The 7,788-nt window shown below is 29.7% G+C and overlaps 1 long non-coding RNA gene across 1 annotated transcript in view; it reads right to left on the bottom strand.

The window, feature by feature from the left end:
• Positions 1–7,436, bottom strand: part of LOC119574350 — a 61,475-nt gene extending 54,039 nt beyond the window's left edge. The window contains exon 1 of the long non-coding RNA XR_005228858.1: positions 7,388–7,436. This is a non-coding gene — a long non-coding RNA (uncharacterized LOC119574350). The remainder of the gene's footprint in view (positions 1–7,387) is intronic.
• Positions 7,437–7,788: the final 352 nt, after the last annotated feature.

The following is a 7,788-nucleotide window of genomic DNA, read 5'->3' as shown; positions in this document are numbered from 1 at the left end:
AAAATAACTAATTTAAAATTATTATTGGGTTCCCACACCCAAAACCCCAAAAAACCACCCAACCAACCAACAAAAACCAACACAACACACAAACCCAAAAACCGCAAAAAATAACAAACACCCCCCCCCCCAGACACCCAAAAAAAAAACCCACCCCTTAATCATTTATTATAATTTTTTTGAAAAGGGGAGTATTGAAAATTTGAAAACTTATATTTTTCTTTCAGAATCCAAAACCTTTCCCTTCCCCAAACCCGTTGGGGAATTGGCCTGCTAATTTTCTTTAAGGGGTTTTTGCCCTGAGGGGGGCCCTAACCCTTTCCGGGTTTTCATTTTTTCCCTCAGGGGTACGGAGGGGGTTCCCCAGGGGAATCCGGGTTTATTTTTTTTAAGGCATTTTTTCCCCTTTTTTTCCCGGGGCCGGGGGAAGGACCGGGCTGGGGGCCCCCCCAGGGGGAGGCATTTAAAACCCCGGGGGAATTTTTTGCCCAAAGGCAACCCGGGGCCTATCGCCTCCCCAAACCTCCACAAACCACCAAACCCACCCCCCCCCGTTTTCATTGTTTATTAAATTTTTTTTAAATTTAAATTTTGATTTCCCCCGGGTTTTTTTTTTTTTTTAATTATTTAAGAATAGGGGTTGATTTATTAGGGGTTTTGGGGTTTAAATTTTTTTAAAATTTTAAAAAATCCTTTTTTTAAAAAAACCCCCCTTAAAATCAATTCCTTAATTTTTTTCCCGAAAACCGGCCCACCAAATTTCGGTAGGGGGCCCCAAGAACCCAGGGAATAAAAAAAAAACCCCAAAACTTTATAACGCCCCCTTTTAGAAATTGGAAAAAAAACGCCAAAAACAAAACGGCCTTTCCTTTCTCAAAAAAAATCCCCAAAAATTGTTAACCCAAAACCCCCCCATAAGGGGTTTACCCAAAATGGGGGGCCCTGGGTAAAATACCTTCCCCCCCTTTTTTCCCCAACCTTACCAAATTTATTTCCCTTTTTCCCCAAAATAAAATTTTTGAAGGAAAAAAATTTTAAAAAGGGGAAGTTTTCTGAATAAAACCCAAAAACCAAAAAACAAAAGCAAAAATTTCAAAAAACAAAGGGGGAAAAATTTAAACGGGCAAAAAATGATAAAAAGGGGGTTACTCGGGGAAAAGGATCAAAAAGGAAAGGGTTCTAAAACGCTGGAAAATTTTTGGGGAAAATTTTCCTTGGGGGTTAAATGAATTTCAAGGAAGGTTTTGGGCATATCAGAAATAATTTTTTACCAAAATCAATTTAAAAAAGTTTTTTTTATAAAAGTGGGGTGTCCGTTGGGGTTTTTGGTTTGGGGGGGGAAAAAAGGTGGTTTTGTGCGGTGTTTGTTGGTTGTTTGGTAAAATGGTTTTGGGTTGTGGTGAAAGAATAGGGGGTAAAAACAGATATTTTTAACCCACAAACAAGGGTTTTGGGCCCTCAAACAACCCCACACGAACCAAAAACCCCACATACAACAACACAACAAAACAAAAACCCCCACAAAACCCAAACGAACAAACGGGCCAAACCACAAACCAAAACAAACAAAAAAAAACAAAAAACAAAAATTTTGGTTGGTGTGTTTTTTTTAAGGTTTTTTTGGTTGGTTTTTGGGGGGTTTTGGTTGGGGGTTGGGGTTGGGGCTTTGGGGGGTTTGAAAAGTGTGAACAAAGATAAAAAATTTTTAAAGTAAAAAAAAAATGGGGGACGTTTTTTCTCATATGAAGGGAAAAAAAATAAAAAAATTTTAAATACAAAGGTAAAAATCAATAAAAAAATTTTTTTAAGAAAAAAATTATTAAAAAAATCAGAAATAAGAAAAACTTTTAAAAAAACCCACCACACAACACAAAAAAAAAACAAAAAACCCCACACAAATTTTAAATAAAAAAAGGTTTTTAAAATAAAAAAAGAAAAAATTTTATATAAAATAATTTATATTTTAAAATAAAAAACCAAAATTAAATTAATCCCCTTTTTTTAAAATGAAAAAATTAAAAGTTGAAAAGGGATGGTTGGTAAAACAAGGGGCCCCCAAACAATCTAAAATTTAAAATTAAATATTAAATAATTAAAATAATAATAATTTTTAAAATTTTTGTAAAAACAAATAAACAAAACCCCCCAAACAAAAAAACAACCCCCCCAAAACAAAAAACCCCCCACAAAGGAACCCCAACCCCCCCCAAAACCCAACAAATTTTTAAAACCCTTAAAAAAAGAAAAACCTTTTTAATTTTAAAAAAATTGAGATTAAGAGTTCATAAAAAGGGGCTTTTTTAATCCAATTCTTTCCCTGTAGGAAAAAGGGTTTTAAGGTCAAAAGGTTATTTTTTTTTTTATTAATTTACCCCCGGGGCGCGCAAAACCCATGTAAAATTTCCCCCTACAAAAACTTTGATTTTTAAAAGGCATGCCGTTTTTCTGGGAAAACCCGGGCTGGGAAGAGTGGAGCGAAAATTAAAAAAATTTGGGGGTTAAACCGGGGCCGTTTTTAACCAAATTTTTTTCCTTTTAAACACCCAAAAAAATAAAAATAAAAACCTTTAATTTATAAATAAAATATAAAAATATAATATTAATATTTATTTTTGTTTCTGAAAAAAAAATATTTTTTAAAATTTTAAAAAATGTTATAAATAATATTTTAAATTTTTTTTTAAATAAAAAGAAAAAATGATACAAATAAAAAATAAAAATATTTTCAAAATTATATCCTTTTCCAAAAATTCAATTAAGGCACCCAAACCATTTTAGGGGGGGGAAAAGCTGCCCCGTGAAAAAAACAAAGCCTTTAAAAGGGGGTTTAAAAAAAAACCCCCCAATTTAACAAGATTCAAACCCATTTGAAGAAAACAGGAAATTTTAAGCTCCATTCTGGTACCCTTTCATGGGGTAAAAATTCTGTTTTTAAAAAACGGGAAAATGAATGGGTTTTTAGAAATGGAAAATTTCGGGGGGAAAAGGCCCCAATGCCCGGTTTTCCAATCGTTATAAAGGGGCCTTAAAAACCAAAAAAAAAAAAAGGGCTTTTTGGGGCTGTTATTAAGGAAAACTTAAAAACCAAAACCAAAAGGAAAAGAATGGGAAAAAAAACAAAGGGAGAAAGGGGAGGGAACAAAAAACCCCAAAGATTAACTAACCAAAAAGGGAAAAAACTCAGGTTGAGAAAAGAAAGGGAAAATAGGTTCGATTCCCATCAAAAAAAAAATTATTTTAATTTAATATAATGGTTTTTATTTTTTTAAAATATATTTAGTTTTGGGGGTTTTGGGGTTTGGGTTGGGGATGTGGCCCGGTCTCGTGGGTGTGTTGGGGAAATTTTTTTTTGGTGGGTTGTAATTTACTGGGAATATAAAAATTTTGGGATAGGAAAAATGAAAAAAAATTTTAAATTAATTTTAAAAATATAATTTTTTGTTGGTTTTGTTTGTTTTGGGGGGTTTTTTTGGGGGTTTGGTGCAAAAAAGAATATTTAAAATACCTTTATAATTTTAAAAAAATATACATTTTATTCAACCCCCCAAAAAAAACCCCCAACACACACACAACAAAACACACACACACCCACCCAACAAACACAAACCATTTTGTTTTGGGTTAAATTAAATAATTGTTAATTAAATATAACAAGAAAAATTTTTTTTAAAAATGGGTGAAATTTAATGTAAAATTTAAATAGTAAGGTTTAAATTAAACGTTTGAAACAAAAATTTAAAAAAAAAAACCCCCAAACCCCCCCAAACCCCAAAGGGGGGTAGGGGTTTTTTTCCTTTAAAATAAATAAAAAACCAAATATATATTTTTATTTGTTGTGGGGGGGAAGGTAAAAGGAAATTATCAAATTTTCAAAACTAAAAATATAATAAAAAATTAAAAAAAATTTAAAAATAATAAAAAGAGAAAGAATTATAAAAACATAAAACCACACACAAAAAAAAAACCCATAAACATTTTTCCCAAATTTTAAATAAAAAAGAATATTAATAAAAAGGTTTGGGGGGGGTTGGGGTTGGGGTTTTTGGTGTTGTTTAAAACCCGATAGATAGGAAAACCCAAAAAAAAAATAATAATTATTTTAAAATAAATTAAAAGGGTAAATATGGGAATTATTAAAAAAAAAAACTTTAAAGGGTTAAAGGTTGGGGTATTGGGTTAAAAAATGTGTTGTTGTTTGGTTTTTGTGTTGTTTTTGGTTGGCAAAAGGTGAATTTTTTGTATGGCCCCTTTTTTGGGGTTAAAAATCCGAATATAATGAAAGATATATAAAAAAGTATTAATGGTTTATAAAAAAATACAAATTGGTTTTTGTGGGTTGGTTTGGTTTTTTTTTTTTTTTTTGTTGTTGTTTTGTATGGGTTTTGGGCCAAAGGTCAAATTATAATTTGATAGAATAATTGATATTATAAAGAATTGGGGGATAAGTTTATGTAAATTAATTATATAAATAAACTAAAAATATATTAAAAGGTTGGGGGGTTTTTTGTTTTTTTGGTTTGTGTTGGGGGGGTGTGGGTTTTTATGAAAATTAATTAAAAATATAATATGGTGTGAACTTGTTTGATGGAAACCCAAAAAATTTTAATTTAAGTTTTATAAAAGAATTTGGAGTTTAAAAGGGTTTGGTTAGTTAAAATACAAAAACCCATGACAACAAACCACCAACAAAAAAACCCCAAAAAAACCAACAAAAAACCCAAAAAATTATTTGGGAATTTTAAATCTGATGGAAATTAAACTTTTAAAAAACAAATTAATAAATTTAAAAAAAATTATTTTAATTTAAAACCACTACCCCCACAAAACAAAACAAAACCCCACCAATCCCAAAAAAAACAAACCCCCCAAACCAAAAACCAACCACAACACCTTAAAATAAAATTTAATATAATGTAAAATTTTCCCGGTTTTGGGAATCGTCCTAATTAAAACTTAAAATAAAAAAAAATATTTTTGGGGCGTTGTGTGGGTTGTCTTGTTGGTGGGGGGGCGGGGGGGGGTTTCCGGGGGGGTTGGGGGGGTTTTTGTTTGGGGTTTTTGGGGGGTGTGTTGTGGGTTTGGGCAAAATTTTAGAAAATTATTTATAAAAGATATTTATATATTTATATAATATAATTAGCTATATTATAAAAAATTTTTGGTGTGTGGGGTTTTGGTGTGGGGGTGTGTGTGTTGTGTTGTGTGTGTGTGTGTGTGGGGTGTGTGTGTGTTTTGTGTGTTTTGGTTGTGGGGGTTATTTAATGTAAAAGTAACCACACAAAAAGAAAAAAAAGAAATATTATTATATATTAATTTATATATATTTTAATATATATATAATATATAATAGGGTTTGTTTTTTGGGGTTTTTTTTTTTGTTTTGTTTTTATTATAATATTTAAAAATATTTTTAATATTATATAATATTATAAAATATATATAAATAAAATTTTTTCACAAAACAACACCCCAAACACCCACACACACAAATACAAAAAAAAACCAAAAATATTATTTTAAAATTAATTATATTATATATAATTTTTATATATATATATATAATATTTTTTTTTTATAAAAAAAATAAAATATTTTATTTTAATTATTTATATATATATATATTTTTTTTTTTTTTTTTCTATTTATTTATTAAAATATATTATTTATCTCAAACCTAACACCACACCCCACACACAAAACACCACCCACCCCACACACACACACCACCCACCCTTTAAATTTTTTGGGGGTTTTTTATAAAATTAAAATATATAATTAAATTATTATTAATTTTTATAATTATAATATTTTTTTGGTTTTTTTAATAAATAAAATGAACAAATTAAAAAATTTTTAATTATCCTCCCCCTACCAATAATAGGTAAACTTATCTTTCATTTAGAAAATAAAAATTTTTAAAATAAAAAATAGATTTTTAAAATAAAAAAGGTAAAAGGAAAATTAATAGTAAAAAGGGGGAAACAAACATTACCCACACCAAAAAAAACACCAAAAAACAACAAAAGTATAAATCCATCTACAAAAAAAAATTACTTTTTAATTTAAATAGGGGTTGTTGTGGGTTTTTGTTTTTTGTGGGGGTTAGTGGTGGTTTTTGGGGGGGAAAATTAAAAAACCGGTTTGTAATTAAAAACCCAACCCAAAACCCAACACCCAAAAAACACATTTAAAAAAACCCAAATTAAAATAAAAATTAATAATAATAAAAATTGAAAAATTGGGAAAAATCCAAAGCTCCCAATTTTAAAAATAAAAGCTTTTAAAAATATCAAAAAAATCCTTATAGGGGAAAAGGTTGGAAAAAAAAGTTTGGGGTGTGGTTTGAAAAATTAAAAAAAGGTTTGGGTTGTGTGGTTGGGGGTTATGGGGTTTGTGTTTGTGGGTGGGGAAAAAATTGTGTTGTGGGGGGGATTGTGGTTTATAAAAACCAAATTAACCCATATAGAAAAATATAAATAAAAAAATTTTAAAAAAAAAAAAGGGGTTGTGGGGGGGGGGGGGGGGTGGGAAAAAAGGGTGGGTGGGGGTTTTAAAATTGGGGAAAAAGGGGGGGGCAAAAATGTGATTATATAAAAATTTTAATTAAAACAACCAATAAATTTTGGGAAAATAAAAAAAAATTGGGGGGGTGGGGAAAAAAGCAAAAATTAAAAATTTTTATATACCCCTATATAAATATATATGATATATATATAAAAAATATTTTTTTATATTTTATATATATTATTAATATATACATACACAAAAAAAAACCCCCACAACACACACCCAAAACACACACCCACACACACACAACACCAACCACACACACACACACACACCCCAAAACACCCATATATATATATTTATTATCAATATATAAAAATAATATATTTTATAAAATTTTAAAATATATTTTATAAAATTTTAATTATTTTGTAAAAATAGATTTTTTTTGATGGGGTGGTGTGTGTGTTTTTGGTGTGTGTTGTTGTGTGTGTGTGTGTGGGGGTGTGTGTGTGGTTGTGTGGGTGTGTGTGGGGGGGGTGTGTGTATATGTAGGTATATAGATGCACACTCACCCCCAAAAACCCCCACCCCACACACACCCAGATTAATATATTATATATTTTAATATATATTATTTTCTATATTGATATATTATTATATTATATATAATTTTAATAAAATTATATTATGTAATTTATTATATAAATATAAAAATATATACATAAATAACATTTATATATAATTTTATATTTTAAAATTTTATAAAATTTTATATTATAATATATATATATATTTTAATATATATATTTTCAAAAACACCCCACAAAACCCCAAAATGTGGGTGTGTGAAATTTCGGGTTAAATTAGGGGTACTCACCGTTGTTTTTTCGAGGCACCGCAGTAGGTGGGGTTCGGGAAAGCTCAAAAAAATTTTCCTCTTTTTTCGTAAATTTCGTCCATTTAAAGGCCCACTTTTTTCCCTGTGCTGCCAACCAAAGGCTTCGCCCCCTTTCTTCGCTCAAAAAGCACCCCCAGGTTCCTTTGGGCGACCCCAAATTTTCTCCTAAGGGGGGCTTTCTGTTTTTTGGAAATATACAAGGGGCTTTTTTTTAGAAAATTTGATAAACCGTTTTTTTGGGAAAAAACCCATTAAACGAGTAAAAGTCTTGTCTTTTTATGACTAAAAGGGTTCGCCTTGTCACAAAAGGTTTTGTTGTTTTCCCATTTAGTCTTTTAATCTTAAAAATAAAATTTTTCAGGCAAAATATGTGTTTTAAG

Source organism: Penaeus monodon, chromosome 6 (assembly GCF_015228065.2).
Source record: "Penaeus monodon isolate SGIC_2016 chromosome 6, NSTDA_Pmon_1, whole genome shotgun sequence".
NCBI classification, from domain to species: domain Eukaryota; kingdom Metazoa; phylum Arthropoda; class Malacostraca; order Decapoda; family Penaeidae; genus Penaeus; species Penaeus monodon.
Note: the sequence above shows the minus strand (reverse complement) of the source record. Positions and strands in the feature narration are given on the sequence as shown.